Below are 24,401 nucleotides of genomic sequence, written 5' to 3'. Positions count from 1 at the left end.
CAAAACTCGCCGAACTACGTAAAAAGATTAATGAAAAAATCACCAAAGCAAAAACAACAAAAACCGAAAGAATCGCCCAAATAAGCCGTAAGTACGTCCCCGAGATAAAGTTCGCGGACATAGTAAAACAAGGAACAAGTATAAACGAGACAAGCCCACAAGTAACAATTATAGCGGCACGAGTCAAACAAAACCCCAACCCAACGATATACTCACCCCAAATAAGCATAATAAATGTCATTGAAGACTTCAAAAAAAGCATTCTAAAAGCTCTAAGTGACCAACAAACACAACTAAACGAAATAAAAATAGCATTAAATACACATGAAGAAAGAATCGATTCCATCTTCAACATCATCGAAAATATAGACGAAGATTAGCCAAAACCCACCCGTCCACCAATCACAGCAAAAAATAAACCAGATAAAAGTTAAACATCTGAAAATCATCTCAATAAACGCCAACTCACTAATCTCAAACCAAAAAAGATACAGCATGCTAACACTAATTAAGAAAGAAACCCCCGACATAGTACTTATCTCAGAAACCAAACTGAACTATAGACATAAAGTACAATACAAAAACTACTCTATAATAAGACATGACAGACCAAACGCTACCCAAGGAGGAGCAACGGCAATCCTAATAAAAAACCCCCTGAAGTTCAAAACAATACAAAACGACAAAATAACAAACTTCAAAATCCTAGAGACGACGATCATAAAAATAAAAATAAACAATAAGGAAAACTTATTTATCTCCGCAGCCTACGCAGCCTACGGAAACCAGAAACAATTTAATGACGAATTCGACAACCTCTTCCAACTTTTACAGCTCGACAAACAGGAAAACTACTACATAATAGCCGGTGACCTTAATGCCAAACATACCAGCTGAAAAAACGAAATAAACAACACGAGAGGAAACTCCGTCAGAACCTGGCCTGACAATAAAAGCATTTTCTACAAAAAAAAAACCTCTATAGCTCCGAGCTACCCTCTTACCCAAAAGGACGCTCCTACCTAGACATATGCCTAGCAGACGCCCGAATAAAATTCCAAAACTTACGACCAAATAACACTCTCAAAACCATAGACTACGACAGCGACCATAACGCCATACTATTTCAGATAAGCAAAAGCACATCCGACTACCTAACACTCGAAACGCAGACCGAAACACCCAGGTACAACTACAAAAAGACAGACTGGAAAATGTTCCAAAACCTGCTCGAACAGAACTGCGACCTAAAAATCTACAACAGTGTCAACCTAACAGACAGACGAATCGACTCGTTCATAGACGAAACAGAAAAACATATACAAAACGCCCTACAAGAATCCGTACTATTATGTATATAATTATTATCATTATATGTATCGTGAACCTGATACAACTTTTCGTAGGTAACGTCTCTATTAACACTTTTCAAATCCTTTTTACTTGATACACGTTTTCTAATTTCTGTCTCTTCGGAAAGTTCTTTGGTATTAGTTGAGAACTTGGTATTAGTTTGGTATTGGTTGAGAACTCGGATGATTTCTCACTCATGATCCTGTCTGTGGTGTCGTGCGTCCTCTTCTTATTTACAGTAAGATTATCCTTTATCATAGCAGCGGAATAGTGTTTGTATTGGGAATTCATTTGGAATGAGCTTGAATCTTCTAACTTCCTTGTATCAGAAACCTTTGATTGTTTCAAATGATCAGTATCCCTCTTTTGACTTAGACTTCTATCTAAGTATTCATCTATGCATTTTTCTTCCTAGGTTATTGCTTCTCTTGCTCTTTTCCTGACATCTAGATTAAGTTCAGAGGGCGTTGGGCAGCTAGCATTTGTAGATACACTCGAAGTCTTTATCTTCTTTCTCCTAAGTTCTTTATCGTTTTTCAATGCTTGCAACTCATCATTAGATAATGTTGGGCTTAAATTTGCATTAGAATCAATGTCATCGTTCGACTTACTTTTCTTTATTCCCGGTTTTGTCTCTCGCGATGTTATCGACGATGATACAGGTATCTTAATTTCCTTTGTTACCCTACTCATACCCATTTTTTCCTCTAATTTACCAAGTGCTAGGTCGAGATCGGTTATTACGCGAAATTTTTCATCCAACGCGTTCAAATTTTCTAACAATGTCAGGAGCGCGTCCTCATACCGTGAGTTTCATGCGGTCGACATGTTTTCTGTTTATATTTTGTCAATACTCGTAAGAAATTTAATCCTCTGTGGAGCGTATCCCACCGTTGTCACCAAAAAATATTTGTTACGTTCTATTTAGTTGCCGACGAGAAGGTAGCGTTAACTGACGTTTAATGCAACTGGCAATAAGCTCCACTTTCGGCTAACCTGCTATGTGCGAGAATACTGGCATGGGAGAGGATTAAAGTTGTTTAAAAGTAAATTAACAATATGTAATGATTTATTCAAATCTTACTTGATTTCGATATTGAAAATTGACTGACAGACTGACGGATACAAAATTCTTCGGTTGACAAAATGATGATTCTTCGGTTAACAAAATAATAACTAACTATTCGATAGACAAAATAATAATTAACTCCTCGATAGACAAAACGACAACTAACTCTTTGATAGACAATGGTAATTAATCGGTTGACAAACGGTAATTAATTAATATGCTCAATAGACAAACGGTAAAGAATCTCACTCGATTAACGAACGGAAAATATTCTCATTCGATTAACGCACGGAAATATTCTCATCATGACTTCTCTGAGTCGCTACATTTATATCCGTCGAAGTTAAAAAAACATCGTCGTCTTTCTTTTGAAAATGTTTCGGAAGTCCCTCAACGTTTGTTCAACTACCGACTTTGTTCACAATTTAAGTTGTCTTAATATCGTTATAGAAACATGGTTAGATAAGTTTTCGCTAGATACAGCTTTTAGCGGCTTTAACCGTCTTTCACTTCAAATACTGTAAACATGGTTTCAAATAGACTTGATTTGAAGAAATTATCGATTTTTCTTTCGCGCTACGGAACGTGCGAGTCGCGGGACGTGACCCCCCCCTCTGGTTCCCTCTGCTGCATCGATAATTATTAAGGCTTTGAAGGAGCCACCCAGGGACCGAAAAAGGCAGAAGAATATAAGACATAATGAGAATCTATCATTTGATGATATCGTTTTCATTGCTCGGTCGATGAGACCGAGATCTACGGCAAAGAACCTTAGTGGTACTGTTAAAGAAATATTAGGTACATGTGAATCAGTTGGATGTACTGTTGAAGGTAGACCACCACGAGATCTCATCGAAGACTAACAGTGTGAAGTAAAACAGTGTAAAATAGTGCTCGTATTACCCTCGGTAAAAGCAAAAACAAAAAAATAGAAGAGAAAGAGAATGAAATTGAAATCAAGGAGGCGGAACCCGCCATAAACCCAACAAAACAGGGGGTTAAGAGGAAGATACAAAATCAAAAGACAACCAAAGACAGTAGCAGTAGCATAAGACCTGCCGCACAAAAGACGCGGAAACTCAACCCGCCACCAAATCTGGTAAGCAGGAATAAAAAGTACAACAGCCAAGAAAGTATAAACGAAGAAGAAACCGATACACAAGAAGCGTACTGTGAAAAAAACGAAAACATGAAGCAAAAAAGAAGCTCCCAGCCAACGGTAATACCAACAAAAAATAGATTTGAAGTCCTACAATCACAAGAACCCAGCTTATCGCAACTGCAGGGCCATCCAAAATCAATATTAACGAAAAAAACAGAAACTAAAAATACGATTGTGGAAAGCATAAAAAAAGAAAATAAAATGTTAAGAAACAAACCAAACAGACAACCTACGTCCCTGGATACAACACCGGAAACCAGAAACATGAGCAATGACGTACGGACAATCACCCCCCTCCCCTCGAACTGATGAAAAAGACAACATCACAAGCGCAGCCCATGCAAACAGACAAACCCAAATGCCTATCACCATCGACAACGCCACTGAAGGGACAAGTAGTTTGAGCGGTTAGGGCTCAAACATTTGGGCCGACCACGCCATTCCTGGAGTATAGCACTCATACTGGCTTCGCAATCAGATGTTAATTATATCCTACTTTCTGACGTCCAATGCCCGGGGAACGGCGCGCATAGGTGGTCGGCGCGCGACTTGGAAAAACCCTGCTCTCTCCTTTCGGGTCATTGGACACATTGAACCTACCCTTTCGGGTGGCAGCTCGCTTAGCCGGCGCCGAGCGATGCACGCATCGCACAGCACCGTTACCAGCGGGGGCCACGAAGAGGCCGGAACTGCCAGCATGTAATTCGATCCCAGCAGGTTGGCTTTGCAACCAATTGTCCCTGCACCGTCTCTGCACTCATTTGCATGAGTACCGCCTGCACTGACGGTCACAGGTCGCCTCTCCGACTCGTACTGGTTGTCCTCTCCTCTTCTTCTTAATTCTCATCTCCGTTCCCAGTACTTTTGTGTATTGTCCTGTCTTGGGTCCTGAGTTGTTTTGCAGGTTTTCTTCCTCTTCGCTGTTTTCTTCTTCTTCTTAATCCCTCTCCTCTTCTATTGGGTATTGCCGTCTTCTTCTTCGTTGTTATTGTGGTTGTCGTTGTTGCTGTTGCTGTTGCCTTTGCTGTTGTTGTTGATATTAGTCTCTCCGCTTTCAGGTGCCGTCATTGTGGTGGGTCCCTCTGCGTTGCTTTCTTCTTCTTCTTCCCTTCTTTGTTCGGGCACCCGCCGAGCCAGCCTTGGACTTCGACTTGGAGGCCGGCCTGTTTGCTCCTCCAGTTGTGTCGATCTTCTTTCTGGGGGTCGTCCTAGCTGCGATGCGCCTCCCATCTCTCGTAGGGCTCTCCTTCTCTTCTATTCCTTTGCTTGGAGTACTTTCCTTGTGAACTGACGGAAGTGGGGGTATACGTCCTTTGTTACGAAATCCCACTTTTCTTCCGGCCAGCGCAGATCGAGTTCTCCTATTGCGTTCCGGAATTCTTGCCTTTCTTCGTTGAAGATTGGACAGTCCCCTAGGATGTGATGAGGGTTTCTGTTCTGCCGCATTTGCATGTGTCCACTTCTCTGAGACTGAATGACTTGAGTTTGCTGTTGAAGTCCCCGTGGCCACTAATGAACTGTGTCGTGTAGTGGTCGGGTCTTACCCAGCGGTTCTCATGTCTGTCCTTGACACTGTCGAAGTACTCGAAGGTCGTCCTGCCCTTCGATGTTGTTCGCCAGCGTTCTTGCCACTTCTCTATCGCCTCTCCGACGATGGTTCTTTCGCCGCGCACTTCGTCGCGTCCTTTTTTCTTGTTGTGGAGTCTCGCCCTGGTTTCAACTAGGAGGTCGATGGGTATGACTCCAGTGATGACCTGTAGTGCCTCGGTTGACGTTGTTCTATAGGCCTTGGTAACTTGGAGAAGCGCCATCCTCTGTAACCTTATCAACTTACTCCTCGCTTTCCCCTTCCGCAGATCACTCCAACCGGCTGCGGCGTATGTGGTTATCGATCGGCTCGTACAGCACTTTATACAGGGTACGCATGGCCGCGTGTCCGTGTCCCCATTTTGCCTTGGCCACTCTCGCGAGGCTGCTGAAAAGTTTTTGGCACTTACCGGTTATTTCTTGTACGTGCCTGTATATTTTTAGGCCTCCTTCGAGATGCACTCCCAGGTATTTGATCGCTTGTTCCATCCTTACATTACTGCTGCTGATCTTAATGATTGGTGGTCTCTCCGCGTCCAGTTTGCCTTTGACAAGCAGCATCTCGGTCCTCCGTGCCGATAACGCTAATTTCTTCCCGGTGCACCAGGCAGAGATTCGGGTAACTACCTCCTGCCCTTTTTCCTGAAGCTCGCTCCTCGCGTTACCGGCGACCAGCATCATTATGTCGTCCGCGTACGCGATAGGTTCGCACTCTGTCTCGCTTTCCGTTAGCTCGGCAAGCAGGTCATCGAATATCAGGTCTGTAAGTATGAAACCGGAATTTGCCTATAGTTGGCCCTAGCTGATAATGTAGTTATCACTGAACTGCGTCATTGATGCCAAAAGTCTTTGTTGACATCTCACAAACATTTTCGACTCAGAACAATACAAGTTTCATACAACAGCATAGTTTGTAATAGCGTTGAACATGTCGAATTTTGTGCCTGGAAACTACGATTTGCGGAGAGCATTGATTTTCTGTTACCATTTGAAGAAAACTGCTGCAGAATCGCATCGAATGCTTGTCGAAGCTTACGGTGAGCATGCTCTTGGTAAATCACAGTGCTTTGAGTGGTTTAAAAAATTCAGAAGTGGCAATTTTGCCGTGAGAAACGAAGAACGTGTTTGGTGGGATTAGAAGGGTGTAATCTATTATGAGCTGTTAAAACTTGGCGAAACCGTTAATATTGAGCGCTACTGACAACAAATGATCGATTTGAATCAAGCTTTGCGTGAAAGACGACCAGAATATCAAAAAAGGCAACACAATGTAATTTTTCTTCATGATATTGCACCATCACATACAGCAAAACCGGTCAAGGAAACGGTCGAAGCGTTCAGTTGGGAAATACTTTCACACGCGGCTTACTCACCAGACTTGGCTCCGTCCGATTACCATTTATTTGCATCGATGGGACACGCACTTTCTGACCAGCACTTCATTTCTTACAAAGATGTACGAAAATGGCTCGATGACTGGTTTGCCTCAAAATAGCGACAGTATTTTTTGGCGTGGCATCCACCAATTGCCAGACAGGTGGGAAAAATGTATAGCTAGCGATGGGCAATACTTCGAATAAAATATTTTTAATCATTTCCATACAATAAACGTGTATTTTCTATACAAAAATTCCGTATTCATATTTACATACCTGGTACAAGGTTCCAGAAGCTTGGACACAGTACCGATCCCTGCGGGTATCCTTTCGTAATGGGCTTACACACTATTCGTTTTTCCCAACGATCTGCACAGTTCTGTCCGAGAAGTAGCTCCTTGTTAGCCAGTACAGGTTGTCGGGGCAGCCTCTTCTTTTCAGTTCGTGCAGTATGTTCGTCCACCAAACGTTATCGAAAGCTCCTGATATGTCGAGCGTGATTGCGACGACGTATTTCTTATCGCTCATTTGCTCGACTTTCTCCCGGAACTTGGTGATCGCATCCACCCTCGATCTCCCGGGGCGAAATCCGTATTGTCTATTCGAGGATAACGCGCGGTCATAGAGGATGGGCCCCATCCTGGTGATCATTAGCCTTTCCAGCAATTTGCCTATCATGGAGAGCAGGCAGATTGGCCTATAGGACTTGGGGTCGCTTCTGTCCCGATCCGGTCCTTTGAGGATGGTGATAACATTTCCAATCTTTCACCATTTAGGGAAGATCCCGCAGGCGAGGCAGCCGTTCATGAGCCTTAGGAGCTCCTGGTGTATTCCACCCCAGGCCCGTTGGATTGTTTCTACCTCGATCAGGTCGGGGTCTGGACATTTCCCCTTCTTCAGCCGTTTCACAGCGCCACTGAGCTCCTCGAATCGGAACGAAGATGCGGGCATCATTCAACTTAAAAGCCCCACCAGAGCCTTACGCTTTAGCGGAGCAAAGCGAAGCTAAGGAGGGGGAAATGTCTGCGTGGAAGAAGCAATACGCCGCTGGTGGATCGCCGCTAATAGTCAAAATGACGTCAAGAGGACAGACGCCACCCACCACGAAGGCAAGGGTAGTCCTGCAGCCACTCAGGACATAAAAGCCAGAAGGTTCACCGCGGAGTAAAAGCCCAGAAATGAAGAAGAGGAAAAGGGCGGAGGAGGAGGAGAAAGAGAAAGAATCCAAGGAGGAAACCCGACCGGCACGTGATACAACTCGGTCGATATCAGACATAAGAGTGCAAGCCGGGGACATTGAAAAGAAGGTACTAGCCTTCTGCCTTGACCCCAGTAAAAAGGTCAACACGGAACAGACCGCAACTATTATGCGGTACTTCAAAGACATGAGAGGAATCGTTGAGGAACTCCTGCTCCACAACAGCTACCTGACCGGCAAACTGGAGCAATGCACAGGCTCGGTCAAGGACAAACAAATACTAAGCGCAGTGAACAAGTCACAGCAAGTCAGCAAGCGGCTGGAAACAGCCGTCAAGAAAACCGCGAAGGCCGAACCGAAGCAGCCCACGTACGCGGAAAAGGTTCGAGTGATCAACACGAAGATCGGACAGTTGGTGGTAAAGCCGCCGAGAAACGTCATTATAATCCGCCCCGAGGACAAAGAGGGAGAGATAAAAACCAGCGAAGAAGCGAAGGAAGCGGACTTCGCGCTGGTAAACCCGCGCAAGAAGGGGATACAAGTTACCGCAGTAAGAAAGGTCGGCGGTAACGGCCTAGTTGTGGAAACGGCGAACCGGGGGGGCATAAAGGCCTTCACGGAGAATACAAAACTGAAAGAGGCCGGCCTAAAAGCCAGCACGCCACAGAGGAGACTCCCCCGGATAATTGCCTACGACGTCCCGAGGGCAATCCCGGAAAAGGAGATACTGGTCTGCATGAGGAAACATAATCAAGACAGGCTCAACGAAGAAGACATTGCGGCCATCAAGTTCTGCTTCAGGACGGGTCGCAAGGATGCCGAGGAAACCAACTGGTTAATGAAAGTACCCCCCCCCCCAGGTAAGGGAAAGCTCCTAACTGGGAAAGTACTTATAGCATGGCACGCATGCAAGGCGAGGGACTATATCGCTACCAGCCGATGCTACAAATGCCAAGGCTATGGGCACGTGGCAAAATACTGCCGCGTCGACTACGAAATCTGCGCACACTGCGCAGCAAGCGGGCATAGCACGAAAGAGTGCACAAGCAAAAACAAAGACGCCAGCTGCGTAAACTGCAGGAAGGCAGGGAAGAAGGGCGATCACGCAGCCTCCAGCGTGAACTGCCCGAAGTATAAGAAAGCACTGGAAGTACTTGTTTCACGCACACAGTATGAGTGAAACAGGAAACAGAGACAGAAGAGGACATGGGAGAAAAGGGGGAATATGGATCCTGCAGCATAACATTCAGCGATCCAAAACAGTTCCCTACGAGATCAGCATCAGGATGGATGCTGATGGTGACGATATCCTGTTAATACAAGAACTATACAGCTTCGAAGGGAAAATACCATACCATAGCATACTGCAGACGCTCCTCGATTTCGGGAAGAGAACTACCATGCCGCAGCTTCAGGAAAGAAGATACAATACGTAGAAGACCAGCTGGGAGGAATTTCAGAGAGCTGTCATGGAGGGAACAGAGACACTCAAAGAAATAACCCTCCAGCGGGCTGAGGACGTCGAGCGAATGGCCGGGCACCTCCAGGTAACCTTGATAAGAGCCTGCGATGCCGCCATTCAAAAGAAGAAGTGGCACTACAGGTCAGTACCCTGGTGGACGCCCGAACTCACCAGAGCAAAAAGGAGCACCTACCAGGCGAGAAGAAGATACCAAGGGGTCAAGGACCTCGCAACGAGGGAACAAGAGAAGCTGCGGTACAGGGAAACCCGAAAGGAGTATCAGCGGATGATATCAAGAACAAAAGTCCAAAGTTGGCAGGATTTCTTTACCAAAGAAGATAACAGGGAATCTTGGGGCATCGCATATAGAACAGTCACAGGGAAACTCAGAAGGGAGGAAACAATATCAACTCTGAAAACGCCACAAGCACACACCTCCAACTGGCGGGTACCTAATTAGAGACCAATTAGAATTAAAATTAACTATAAGTATTCGATTGGCGATTTTACGACGACACTGGCAAGTTTATTTGGATACGAATTGTATACATTCGGAAGGATACAGTGTGATTATACGACGACCGGCTACGTCAACGGACATTTCCCTTTTATATAAAAAAAACAATATGGATAAGTTAAATAAGGTAAATAAACTTACTTACGGCTCAGGGGGTTTCGGAGCCACCAGGTTCCGTCGGTGATTCGAGTAGCGTCCCAGGCTCGACCCGATGGTCACCTAGCGACTGGACGAACGGCGAGGGGAAGGTCGATTCCAGGGTCACCCCTCGTTCGGTAAATACGACCGGGGACCAAGAAACACCCGCAGTTGCCACAGAGGAAAAGATGTGCAAGAAAACCACAAGAAGATACCTCGAATTTGATGAAGACATCGCGGGAACCATCGAGGATGTCGAGATGCCAATGCAGGCATTCAAGGAAAAGACACCACCCACCGAAAAGGCGACCCGAATCGCCAAGGAAAAAATCTTGAAAGGTGACAAGATCACCAGATATATGAGAAAGTCCCCAGTGGAGGAGGGCGCGTGCAAGACAACGAGAAGCCTGGCCAGGAGCCAGCCGATGGCAACGAGGGACGAAGCAGCCAGCACCTCGGAGCTAGACACACCGGCCGAAATGTCGGACAAATGCCTGTGACGCTACTCGAATCACCGACGGGGCCTGGAGACTCCGAAACCCCCTGAGCCGTAAGTAAGTTTATTTACCTTATTTAACTTATCCATATTGTTTTTTGTACAAAAGGGAAATGTCCGTTGACGTAGCCGGTCGTCGTATAATCACACTATATCCTTCCGAATGTATACAATTCGTATCCAAATAAACTTGCCAGTGTCGTCGTGAAATCGCCAATCGAATACTTATAGTTAATTTTAATTCTAGTTGGTCTCAATAATTAGGTACTAACTATAATACTAGCAATTCGTAATTTATTTTAACGAATCTAACTTTATAACCTTAATTTTATTTTTATCATTCTCACTTTCAGTTTTACTAATTAGACGGTTATTATCAGTTCTAACTTTACTCGTAGTACTGCTAACAATTACTTATTGGTTTAAATCTAACTTTGGTCTTAGTAATTGTTTAGTTATAATTATTCTAACTTTAACTCGTAATTATTATCTTACGATCAATCTTACTAATTGTTATTAACAATTTGTTGGTATAATTAAATCTAACTTTTATTCGTAATTATCCTTTTACGAATCAAGTCCTAACTTTATAACTTTAATTTATATTTTTTTTTTATCCGTGCGCGTGTCGATTATGTGTGTGCAGATCTACTTTCTTTCATCTACGTTCGATATTAGCTACTTAATTTACATTTAAATTAAGTGTTTATATTCTCCATTATTGCATCGGTTTTGCCATCGAGTTCGACTCTATGCATCGTGCACTCCGTGACTCATTGATATCCGCATCGATACGAGTCGTCGATCTTGCGACCGTGTGCTCTATGCTTCGGTCGGCCCGCCACGTGCCACGAGTGTAATGGCGGCGCGTCACTGGCGTAATGGCGGCGCCCGGTGATCACCGCACGTTTCACATCGCAGTTACGGTTTACGAGTTTTTTAAAAAATAATAAAATATTCACAGTAATATCCGGATATTTGTAAAAATTCACCGTGACCTGTGCTCTCCTTCTTCGCCTCGATTAGAAAAACCCACCGATTCATGCCCGCTGACGATGCGCTGTCCGCGGAGGGTAAATATTTACCTCGCAAAGTCACTATCACTATTCGTCGAGGAGAATCTTAACTTGCACTACAGCTAGTTGATAAGTTTGTTCATCGGCCTTTATTGATTTGAAAAAATGAGCACGATGCCCCTGGTTACTGCATAACCTCAACCGTGTGACAGCTTGCCTTATAGGCACAAAACCTTAGTAAATAATATTTGCTTATTATGGACTATTGCCTTCTCATCATAAGAACAATTATGCCCAAAAGTGGCATCGAATTCAGATGTTAGATATCCAGATTGTCATATATCAATTATGAACTTTTCCTCGTTTTAGGTTTGCGACGAGCAATTTTTATAAGCTATCCTGCTACGACACAATCAAGAGCGCTTGTGCCAGGAGAAAGGCACTAGAATTTAGTTTATTGGCTATAATTATAGTGCTATAATTAATCTGGCCTTCTATCCAAGATCAGTTCTACAGATGTTTCCTCTCCTTGAGTTGCGTCATATGACCACACGCTTCTATGTATCCCAGACTTTTCCCTTTCCGATGGAGAGTCTCCTCATTTGATTGTATTACACCCAAAGGGCTCGTGAACACATTCAGACACTAGTTGCTTTTACTTATAATGAAGAGAACGTATCCTGCTCCGACAGCTAGTATACAAGATAATTATTACACTAATAACTTGTTGTTTCGGGCTTATCACATACACAAATCACATACATACAACTATCACTAATACTTTTTCTTCCAGGTGGAGGATTTAACACAACAATCAACCACTCTGCTCTCACACATAATATTTGCCTAACTTAATTTAACTTAATACCACTCTACCTTCTGTGACGGTAATGGCCACACCCTGCGTCTACCCTGCTTTTCGCATAATCACTTTCTTAAATGCGACACAAGTTAAACTCATTGCATGGATTACCATCTCATATTTAATAAAGAACCTATAACATCCACCTTTGATTTATAATTTTGTTTTAAACCTATTTGTCCCTATAGAGAGTTACGAACACCGGACATAGCAAAGTATACTATCACAATATCTTTCTACGTTGGTATTAACCCTTTCCTACTCCTTCTTAGTTCTAAAGGACCGTCGCCACTATTGCTGGTCAAAATTATAACCACATTGTATTAAGAACTCTATAGACTTTTTTAGAAACCTAACCTCGACTTTTCACAGCTCGCCTAGCCTATTTGTTTGACTGAATATATGCCAAAGCTAATGTTAGCACAATCGTTGCACTTTTGGTTGCACACATCGTAGTTGAGAAATTTATTAATTCGTAAGTTTTTAAGCATATTCTACGAAGTCGATATAACATCGGCATGGCTGGGCCACGTGGCCCGGCATACGATCCCCTATTGATAAGGCATATATAGATAGCCTAACACGCCAGTATCCAGGACCTAAACAAAAATTTTCTATGGGACGAGACAAATACGAAACGAACGAATACGTAACGAAACGAATTTTTGGACAGGATCACATCTTTCACATAGTATCGGACAACTTCCCTATTATCGAAGACGGAATCATTGGGCTACCATGTTTAGGGAAGTATAACTATTCAATATCCAATGACAAAATCCGACTAAACGACAAAACCATTTTGTTTCAGAAACCAATACACTTAACTCCTGGTGTACTGGTGACCCGAGGAGATCGCTCGTCTCCGCGAGGCGTGAATCCGCGCTCGGCGCCGGTTCACCAGATCCCGCCGTCCCTGGGGGCGCCCTTACAAGATGGTATTGAACAATTTCCGTCCATGGGCGCCTTCCGCAACGGAGAGCATGGACCTTCGGTTCATGGAAGAGGTTGTCGGCACTCTGTTCCCGGGAGCGGCGAACGAGGAAGATGGCAGGTTCACCGATGAGGAGGAGCAGGAGCGTCAACCGCCGGAAGTTGGAGCCCGGAATCGAGGGTTAGCGAGGAAGAATTGACCTAGGCTGTAGGGAGGCTCGGAGCGCGGAAAGCTCCGGGTCCCGACGGAGTCCCAGCCCGCCTGTGGAAGGACGTCGCCGGGGTCTTGCCCTGAGATTAATACGTCTGTTCGACAGATGCCTGTCTCGGGGCGAATTCCCCGTCTTGTGGAAGGAGGGACGGATGGTCCTGCTGCCGAAGCCGGGACGGTCTTCGTACTCGCCTTCCGTCTTTCGGCCGGTATGCCTTTTGGACGAGGCTGGCAAGCTACTGGAGAGAGTGGTAGCTGCCCGCCTCGAGTCGCATTTGTCTGGAAGTGTTCTCGGACTGCACGACAGCTAGTTTGGCTTTCGGAGGGGGCGGTCTACGGCCGACGCTGTCGCCCGTGTCCGTTCCTTGGTCGAGGGGGTCGAACAGCGTGGTTGCGTGGCATTGGCCGTGTCGCTGAACGTGGTCAACGCTTTCAACAGCATCCCCTGGAACAAGATATGTCGGGCCCTCGAGTTTCATTGGGTACCCGCGTACCTGCGGCGTGTGGTCCGGGCGTTCCACCGGGACCGGAGTATCGTCTACACCGTTCGCGGCGGGGGGATGGCAGGTAGGGCGGTGTACTGCGCGGGGTCCTGCAGGATTCTGTGTTGGGTCCGTTGCTGTGGAACATCGCGTACGACGCGGTGCTTCCCCCGGACTCGGCATTGGCGTGCTACGCCGACGACACCGTCAATTCACATCAATTCACATCAGAGACCAGGCCACACACCGCGGGCAGGATGGCACCCAGATGTCTGCACATCCTTGACGCGTACCCTCAATAGTCTTAAGTACTCACCAGGGGTCTTGCAATTTTCATAGTTAAGGTCCCTCAGACCAAGCGAGTATCTCTTGTCTTACATTTCCTTTTACGTTTATTGTTTACTACGGAAAGTCAGTTTTCCTCACTTCTGGTATATTCCGTTGGCAACTTTCTCACGAGGGCGGTTGAAACCCTTCCTGGTCCACCAACCGTCTTATTATCCAATCGGAGACGGTGTCTACTGCCCTCACTTCCTTAACCAAAATTAACATCAACAAATCCGATAGATCCGTGTCCTCAGACACGCCCACACCTACTTTCCTCGGATACAGTATCGTCAGTACGTCTTATACGTACTGATTGCTCCATGCATTAACCTCGAGTACAACTTAGACGCTAACGAAGAGTAAAGTTCGTCATCCCGTTGACCGCGGATTCGTTATCGAACCTGAGGCCATTGTCATTAGTGTCGCGAGTACCTAGACGTTGTGGTTAACTACCAACGCTGTAATATCTCTACTTGTGTTAATAAACTGTACCTTTGTTCTACCGCATCGATGGCTAATTCCAGTGAAGATTCATTGAACACCCCTAACCCTAATCCTAACTGCAACCCGACATCAGATGTGGGATCAGGGCAGTTAACTATGCAACAGCATATAGCCATCTTGCGTGAGTTAGTTCAGACGCTAGTGCAAAAATCGAGTGAGGAAACTAAAAATTTATCGCTTCCGCGCTTTAATCCTGGTATCGCGGGTTCCGATCCAGCTGCATGTTGCGCGGTTGTTAATCTGATCTTGGAAGAAAATCCTTTACGGGGCAGTGCGTTATTTTCTGCTCTAGAAGGTTCTGCAACACAATGGCTTTCGCAAGTACCTGTTGCTCAAGATGTTACCTGGTCAAAGGTAAGGTCATTTTTATTCCACGTTTTGGTGGCAAAGAAACAGCTACCTCAGTACTAATGAAGATGTCCAATGAAAAACCCCACTGAAGGACGAAACCACGGGAGCTTTCGGCATTCGTATCCGTTCCTTCCTGAAGGCGAAGTGGGAAAATTTAACTTTGGCTGAGGTAATCAACGCCTCCGTCGTTTTTCAATTGGCTTCACTAGACCAGCGTATTGAACGGATAACACTTCAAGCGATATCAAGACTGAAGATCAATTCCTGAATGAAATGGGAGCTTTCTACTACGCGAAGAAGAGGCCGGCGTCTTCGTCAGACAACTCCTCAGCGGGTCCTGAAGCTAAAAGATATAAGCCTTTTGACTCCCGGAATAGGTGCTACCACTGTCGTAACTATGGATATAAAGCACCCGAGTGCCGAAAGAGGACAAAATCGGAGGCGGAGAAGTACAGAGAAAAACCGATCGGCCACATCGTCGAAGGTGTCCTGCTACAAGTGTAACGAGGAGCAGCATATCACGCCTAATTGCCCAGTGTTGCGGAAAGGAAACCGTACTTCCAAGGATGAGCGCCGGGTTGACTCCTGTGTGGTGGAGGCCCCAACTGATAGATTAAGTCATCTGGGTGAGTCGTTCCCATTTTACTTCGATTCTGGAGCCGAATGTTCATTGATTAAGGAATCCGCAGCCTCGAAATTTTCCGGCAAAAGAACGACCGATATAATAGTAATGCGAAGAATAGGGAATACATGTGTTAAGAGTACATCTCAGATTTTGTCCACTATATGTATTAACGGTTTTGCATTGGAGATAACTTTTCACGTTCTGACCGATAAGCTATTTAAAACATGATATCATGATTGGTCGCGAGATTTTAAGCCAAGGTTTTGACGTACATATTACGCAAAATAGCCTCGTTATCAGTAAACCAAAGATAATTAATGCCTGTAGTAAAACTACGGAAGATGAGATCGATATTAACATGATCGACATTGATGTAATTAGTAACGATAAAAGTCGATTAATATCCGTTTTCGAAAAATTCAAAAATTCTTTCATTACGGGTTTCCCACGCACTCGCGTAAGTACGGGCAAGTTGGAAATACGGTTAATTGATCCTAACGTCACCGTACAGAGAAGCCCTTACAGACTTAGTGAAGAAGAGCGAAGAATAGTACGTGAGATTATAGGCGAACTAATTAAAGCCAACATTGTAAGGCCTAGCAATTCATCGTACGCGAACCCTATGTTACTCGTGAAGAAGAAAGACGGCTCAGATAGATTGTGTGTAGACTTTCGAGAGTTAAATAAAAATACGGTCGCGGATCGGTATCCCCTGCCTCTTACTCCGGATCAAATCGCAAGACTGCAACAGGCGAGATACCTTATTAGCCTAGACATGACCACCGGGTTTCACCAAATCCCCATTCATCCTAATTCGACGGAGTACACAGCGTTCGTTACCCCCGACGGACAATATGAATACATAACGATGCCGTTTGGACTGAAAAAAATGCATCGTCCGTTTTTCAGAGGGCCATTCTCAATGCCTTAGGCGACATCGCTTATTCATATGTTGTTGTTTATATGGATGACAACCTAACTATTGCCGGCTCGATAGATCAAGTTTTAGAAAGATTGGACATCGTATTAAATGCCCTCGTAAACGCCGGATTTTCTTTTTGTTGATGTGGTCGCCACTTCTAGGAAAACTCCACATCTCGTCTTTTTAGCTTTCTCAAGCGCTGAAGCCATCGACAGTATATAGACAAAAGAATAGCAGGGAGGCAGACCATAAACAGTAGACAGGCGATGTTGGCTTCGGGGTTTTCAGTTATAAAGTAACACTGCTAGCGTGCGGATCTGGACCAGCTCAAATTGTATTCCTGTATTTCATTATTAAGTCAAATATATACTTTGTATCTTACACTTTATCCACGCGTTTTTCTCTCTTTATATACCGAATATCCTCAACACTTTTAACTTCGCTAAATGCTCTTTTTTAAAGACGTCGATACTCTATTTGGGATATGTATGTAGTATCGTGGAGAAAAAGGCCTAAGATATCGGTCGAACCATAAACAATGTCGCGAGAGCCGAGGCGTCGTCGGGTCCATCAATGTGTCGTAGGTCCTTTCAAGTGAATAGTTTCGTAGAAAAGGCCCACGTGATCCTGGCCACGGGTGTCTGCGGAACACGGAACGTTCTACCGACGTTTCATACCGGAGGCCACAAAAACACTTAAACCGCTTAATGATCTGTTAACTGCAAACCTGTAAATTGCATCCGCTAAGGTTCGCAACGATATCTTTGACCCCCGCTCGGCAAAAATATAGCGCGTACGATCGCGAACTACTCGCAATATACAGCGCAATCAAACACTTTCGACACACTTTAGAGGGCAGAAACTTCGTAGTATATACCGACCACAAACCTCTTACCTACGCGTTCAGACAAAAACTAGAAAAATATTCGCCCCGACAATTTCGATATCTAGACTACATCGGTCAATTCACCACCGACATACGTTACATAAAGGGTCTAGATAACAACGTAGCCGACGCTCTGTTCCGCATCGAAGCGATAGGAAAGTCAGTGAATCATTAAACTCTCGCCGCCGCGTAAGAAAACGACAACGAACTAAGCGACATCGTCAACTCCGGTACAACCGCGTTACGGTTAATGAAGATACGCTTTCCTGATCACGACGCAGAAATATCCTGCCACATATCAGACGACATTGTAAGACCGTACGTACCGAAATCCTTGAAGCGCGACGCATTTAATTCGCTCCACGGACTTTCCCATCCAGGGATACGTGCCACGCAAAAATTGGTGACGTCACGTTTCATTTGGCCGTCCGTAAATAAAGATTACCGGACTTGGGCACGACAATGTATCCCGTGTCAACGATGCAATGTCACCAGGCACTTATTCTCACCTGTCAGAACGTTCGAAACTTCTGCAGGCCGGTTCGAGCACATACACACATACTTTATCGCGATGCAATATTCACAAGGATATCGATATTGTTTAACGTGTATCGACCGTTTTTCGCGTTGGCCCGAAGCCATTTCCATCGTTGATATGGAAGCGACAACCCTTGCCTCGGTTCTCCTCTCTACACGAATAGCTTGTTTCGGCGTACCTTCGAAAATAACTATCGATCAAGGACGCCGGTTCAAACTGGTAAACTGCAACCGGTAAAAACTGTAATTCCGACACAAAACATTGTATGGTTATGTCGTATCGTCACGTATCGGTACTTTTGCCTAAGCCAGCCCGCACTCGAAGTCCATTGTTTATTGTGAACAACATACAAATGTAATACTCATCTACTGGTCAATAAATGTTATATAGAAAAAAAGCACTCGTTCTCATCCGATCACGAAAGTTAAGCAGCGCCAGGCACGGATAGTACTTAAATAGGTGACCGCTTGGTAACTCCGCGTGGTGAAAAACAAAACACCTTTTTGTTTTTCCAATCCTTTTTACTTCCCTTAATAATCTATTTTCAATAATCTATAATCTAAACATGAGGAAATAGAAATGTTATAGTATTACATGACTAATACCATATATAACACTCATTCTTGCATACATTTTTTCTAATATTCTTTTTTTGTACATTAAAAGCAAATAAATCACTTATTTCAGCTAACGTTCATACCGCGCATAATGGAATCATTCTCGTCTGAAGGCAATTTGAGAGATGGGGTAGAGTTTGATTCTTTTGATGTAAAAATTTGATTCCTCTGTGGGACATGCTAGCAGAGTCCTTTTTAGAGATATTTTTTATTTTGTTTGCCCACTGTTGATTTATAATGTTTGCGAATTCTTGTTTTGACACAACTTTATTTTGTGCAAAAGGTACTTTAATTATTCTAAATCTTCTTTTTGATCGTAGGAATAGTTTTATTTTAGATTGTTAATATTGGATGGTATCAAGCTTTTGTCTCGTAATTTTTTTTTTTTTTTTTTTTTTTTTTATTATAGGTATAGGGCTCGAAAGCCGACTTTCTTACTTTATTTTTAGTACGGATTCTTGAAGAGCGGTTTGTATAAGTTTTTCTATTTTGTCTATAAATGAGACGATTTGCCTCTTGGTTAGGTTGACATTGTTGTGGATACTTAGGTCGCAGTACTTTTCGAGCTGATTTTGTAATTTTTTCTAGTTTATTTTTTTGTACTCGCACCTGGGTTCGTCACTCTGTGTTTCTAGGGTTAGGAAGTTAGATGTATTTTTATTTATCTGTAATACGGGAGCATTATGGTCGCATTCGTAGTCTATAGTTTTGAGCCTGTTATTTGCCCGTAAATTAGGGAATTGTAATTGTGTGTCTCCAAGGCGTATGTTTAGGTATGAGCCTTCTTTTGGGCAAGAGTCAATCCATTCTTCGTGCGTTTTTAATGATTGTTTTAGTTCAATTGTGTTTGTTGTTCATTTAGGGCTTTGAATATGCTTTTTTTGAAATCTTCGATAAGTTTATTACGGTATGGTTTGTTACGGATATGGTTTTAATTGGATTTGGATTTTGCATTACGCGTGGTAATAAATTTGTTCGATGTGATTGGTTTTTCAGAGACTTGGTTTCGGCTTATTCCTTGTCTTAGGATGGCTGAGAACTTTGGCTACGGGATGAATTTGCGGCTTATTTGAGCAACGCGTTTGTTTTTGATTCTTTGCATTTGATGATATTTTCGCAAAGTTTTTTGAAAGGTTTGCATAGAATTTTGGGCATCCTTCATACAAAGGATGTATCCGCAGTTTTTACGGTTCACGCAGTACACTTTGCCTTTGTTTACCGTGTCTTCCTTTTTGATTCGGCACTCGCTTGGACCGTGCGGCTCCGTGCAGTTTGCATTTGTGACATTGCGTTATGTCATTTTTTCTGACTTTATCCAATTTACCCTAAAGTAAATTAGACGGTTCAATTTTAGTAAGTAACTAATATTGCTTTGTGGGGATACTTGGATTATGTAATTTGGAAGCAATTCATTGTTTTCTATTGATCTTTTTATTGAGAAGTACCAATATTTTGTCAATTGTACGTCGGACATCTGTAGTGCTTGTAACTCTGCGAGTATCTTTGTCTCGAAGAAACTATTGTTTAGACCCTTTAGTAAGACCGTATGGTACTTCTTTGATTTGGATGTACATGCGTAAACCCTGTCTTAGTTGCAATTACGATTTCTTTCGCTTTGTTAAAGACTGGTATACTTCGTTTTTTTTTCATTTATTTATTAAAATTCACAATTTGTCCAATTTGGACATTTGGTGGAATTTTTTAACGGTTAAATTAGCATGTTGGTGGCTACCCCAGCGGGGTACCATCCTCGTGTTTCTTAGGTTATGTCCTTTATAAGGTCTGCTGGGTGCTTCCTTTTTAGTCTTCTGTCCATATTTATGGTTTAGTATGTTTCCGCAGCTAGCCGGTTTATGTGTGTTGCTATTCTTAATTTGTATTTCTCGGAGTATCTGCTAATTTCTTCCTTGACCGTTGGCATTCCCAGGTCCCTTCGTATATCTTCGTTTCTGACGTACCATGGTCCGTTTACTATTGTTCTGAGGATTTTAGCCTGTATTACCTCTATTTTGTTTATATGGCTCATTGCTGTCGTCCCCCATAGTGGTATTCCGTACGTCCAGATTGGTTTTATGATCGTTTTATATATTTTTAACTTGTTTTCTGTGCTTAGTTTGGATTTTCGGCTTGTTAGCCAATGCATTTGTCTTCTTGTTTTCTGTATTTTTTCTACTATTGATTTGATGTGTAGTTTCCAGGTGAGTTTTTGATCTAAGTGGAGTCCTAGGTATTTGACATGCTTTGTTTGCGTTATATGCGTGCCGTTCAATAGGATGTTTGGTGGTATCTTTTTCCGTAGCGTGAATGTAATATGGTTGCATTTATTGGGGTTTGCTTTTATTTGTTTTTCTTTTAGCCAATTTTCTATTTTTACGATATGTTCTTGTAGTATTTTGACTGCCGTTTCTGGGTTAGTATGCCTGACTAGTATAGTTGTGTCGTCCGCGAATGTCAATACTGTGCTGTTGGTAGTTGTTGGTATGTTCGCCGTGTATAATGTGTATAGTATTGGGCCTAGGACGCTTCCTTGTGGTACCCCGGCCTTGATGTCTTTAACTTGAGAATGTGTGTCCTTGATTTTTATTACGAAGGTTCTGCTGCTTAGGTAGGATTTTATTAAGTGGTGTATTTGCTCCGGGAATTGTTTCCTAATTGTTTGTAGTAGACTTTCATGGTTAATTTTATCGAATGCTTTCTCTATGTCTATAAAGAGGGCTGTGCAGTATTCCTTGTTTTCTAGTGCTACTATTATTTCGTTTATAAGCCTGTGTATTTGCTCTATCGTGGAGTGTTTGTTTCTGAAACCAAATTGGTGATCCGGTATTAGTTTTTTTGTCTCTATTATTGTTTTTATCCGGCAATATATTATTTTTTCCAGTATTTTGGAAAATACTGGAAGCAGTGATATTGGTCTGTAAGATGCAGTTTGGTGCGGGTCTTTGCCTGGATTATGTAACATTTCGATTTGTGCTAATTTCCATGGTTTGGGGAAGTATTGAATTCTTAGAATTGCATTGAATATTATTGTCATTAGCCTTATTGCTTTTGGCGGAAGGTTTTTCAAGATTTAGCATTGATTAGGTCGATTCCTGGCGCTTTGTTGTTTTTTGTTTTATCAATTATGTTTCTAATTTCTTGTGCCGATGTTTTAGGTATGGTGTATTCCTTGTCGGATGTGGTAGTAGTGGTTTGCGGATCCTCCTCCGTATGTCTTTTGAGGTTGCTGTTGTTGATAATGTGTGGTGTGAATGTGTTGCAGAGGTGGTTGGAGAATTCTTCAGCTTGTTCTTCGTTGCTTCTTGCCCATGTGTTATCTGCTTTTCTGATTGCCGGGACGGGTATTATTGGCTTCCTTATTTTTTTCGTGGCTTTCCATAGTGAATAGTTGGTGTTCTCGTGTGTGGAGAGTGTCCCTATGAACTTTGCGAATTCGTTATCGTTGTGCTCCTTTATTTTGTTTTTTATTTCCTTTGCAAGTTTGTTTAAGTGCTTTTTGTTTTCTCGGGTTCTGTATTTTTGCCATTTTGCTTTTGCTTTTCTTTTTTCTTTGATTTTGTCGAGTATTTCTTGCGGGATTGTTATTGTTTGTCTGCTGGTTGGTTCGGGAATAGTGGTTGTCCTTGCTGCTTCCTGAATAGTTGCTGTCAATGTTGCTACTGCCTGTTCTATGTGTTCAGGAGTTTTTAACGGGATGTTGCAGTTTATTTTGCTTTCTATTATTTCTTTGAAAGTTTGCCATTTGGTGGTTTTATTGCATAGTGTTTCTGGTTTGCTATAGTGAATTGGTTTGTTTCTGTATTCAATTATTATGGGTGTATGATCGGAGCTGAGCTCGAGGTTGGGTGTTATTTTTAGTTTATTTGTGTTTAGTCCCCTTGTAACTGCAAAGTCCAGAAGATCTGGTTTTTTGTTCAGGTCAGTCGGCCAATGTGTCGGTGTTCCTGTGGATAATATATTCAGGTGATTATTTCTAATGTATTTTTCCAGTGTTCTGCCTCGAGGTGTAATGTTTCTTGACCCCCAAAGCGTGTGCTTTGAGTTGTAGTCTCCCGCTGCGATGTACTTGTCCCCTAGGTCCTGGAAGTATTCTTCCCACATTTGTGTTGTTATTTTGTGTCGCGGAGGCACATATACTGCTGACAACTGGAAGTAGTTGCTGCTAGTTTGAACTGTCACAGTGGTTGCTTGTAAATATTCTTTGTTAACTTGGCTGTGTAGATAATGTTTGATATCGTTTCTGACTATCACTGCTGTCCCTCCGTGAGCTTTTCCTGAGGGGTGTTTGGTATCATACATGGTATAGTATGGTATTTGCAAGTAGCTTTTTGTAGTGAAGTGTGTTTCTGAGACAAGTAGTATGTTTATATTATTATTGTATATGAATGTTTTAGTTTCGAGGGCCCGTTGTTGTAGGCCGTTTGAGTTCCAGGCTGCTATTTTTAGAGTGTCCGTTTTTATTTTTTGCTTAGCACGTTTGTAATTAGTTGTAGCATGACTGTGATTTGTTGGGTTTGCTGTTTGAGTACTGCGTTTTGTTCGCTTATCATTCTGGTTAGCATTTCGGTGTTCTTTATGGATTGTTTGAGCAGTTCTTTGATTTCTGCAGTGTCATTGTTACTATTGCTGTGGTATTGGTTGTGTGTATGTGTTGGTTGGCTGGTTACTTGAGCATAGCTTAGACCACCAATGGTGTTGGTGCTGATAGGTTTGGTGTTTATTGCTTGCTCTGTATTCGGTATTATTTCTGGTTTTGTGCTGTCCTGATGGGTTTGTGTGTTAGTGCTTGTCCTGCTTCGTAGGGGCGGGAACAGTTTACGTTGTAATTGTTTTCTTACTTCACATCCTTTATAGCTGGCTGGGTGGTTTCCGTTACAGTTGAAGCATTTAACTTTTTCTATTTTTCCAGAATATGATGCCCACCTTATGTTCACGAGTTAAATGGAACAGCTGAGCGCTACAATAGAACAATCATGAATTCCGCTAGATGCTTATTACATAATTCAAAACTAAATATTAAATATTGGCCGGAAATAGTTATGTTGAGGTTATTCGTTATATAAAGAGAGAACGCGTGGATAAAGTGTAAAATACAAAATATATATTTGATTTAATAGTGAAATACAGAAATAAAATTTGAGCTGGTCCAGATCCGCACGCTAGCAATGGTACTTTACAACTGAAAACCCCGAAGCCAATGTCGCCTGTCTACTGTTTATGGTTTGCCTCCCTGCTATTCTTTTGTCTATATACTGTCGATGGCTTCAGCGCTTGAGAAAGCTAAAAAGACGAGATGTGGAGTTTTCCTAGAAGTGGCGACCACTTCAACACCCTCCCCAAAACTCTACATCCCTACAAACAATTATATCTTAATATTTTTCTAACTCTCGTCGTAAATATCTGAACCTTGATTTTGTCAATGTCTTCACAAATACATTTTCCAGCTGCCTTTCTCTTTTCCATTCAAATTAATTTATTACTAAAAACAAATTACGAGAAGACTAAACAGATCATGTAGAGTTTTTTTTTTAGAAGTGATAGTCACTTCGACACCCTCCATAAAAACTCTACATCTCTATAAACAATTACCTCTTAACATCTTTTTTATTTTTCAAACCTAACTTTTGTCTTAAATATTCAAATCTTGGTTTTGACAACGCCTTTGTACATATATCTGCCAGTTGCTCTTCGCTTGTTACATATGTTACATCAATTTCGCCTCTATTGTATAAATCTCGCAAGAAATAATATCTTACGTCAATATGCTTACGT

At 42.9% G+C, this 24,401-nt stretch overlaps 1 protein-coding gene and 1 long non-coding RNA gene across 8 annotated transcripts in view; one reads left to right on the top strand and one right to left on the bottom strand.

Annotated features, from left to right (window-relative positions):
• LOC125386755 (GDP-D-glucose phosphorylase 1-like) overlaps window positions 1-24,401 on the bottom strand; it is a 198,386-nt gene that overhangs the window by 125,253 nt on the left and 48,732 nt on the right. The gene's annotated exons all lie outside the window — the stretch shown is intronic.
• LOC125386756 lies at window positions 11,163-14,707 on the top strand. Of its 2 annotated transcripts, XR_007227166.1 has the most exons (3): window positions 11,194-11,611; window positions 11,744-12,069; window positions 12,168-14,707. It is a non-coding gene; the product is annotated as an uncharacterized LOC125386756 (long non-coding RNA). The 2 variants fall into 2 exon arrangements; XR_007227165.1 differs by having other exon boundaries at window positions 11,163-11,611; window positions 11,744-14,707.

The sequence above is a fragment of the Bombus terrestris genome, chromosome 17 (assembly GCF_910591885.1).
Source record: "Bombus terrestris chromosome 17, iyBomTerr1.2, whole genome shotgun sequence".
NCBI classification, from domain to species: domain Eukaryota; kingdom Metazoa; phylum Arthropoda; class Insecta; order Hymenoptera; family Apidae; genus Bombus; species Bombus terrestris.
Note: the sequence above shows the minus strand (reverse complement) of the source record. Positions and strands in the feature narration are given on the sequence as shown.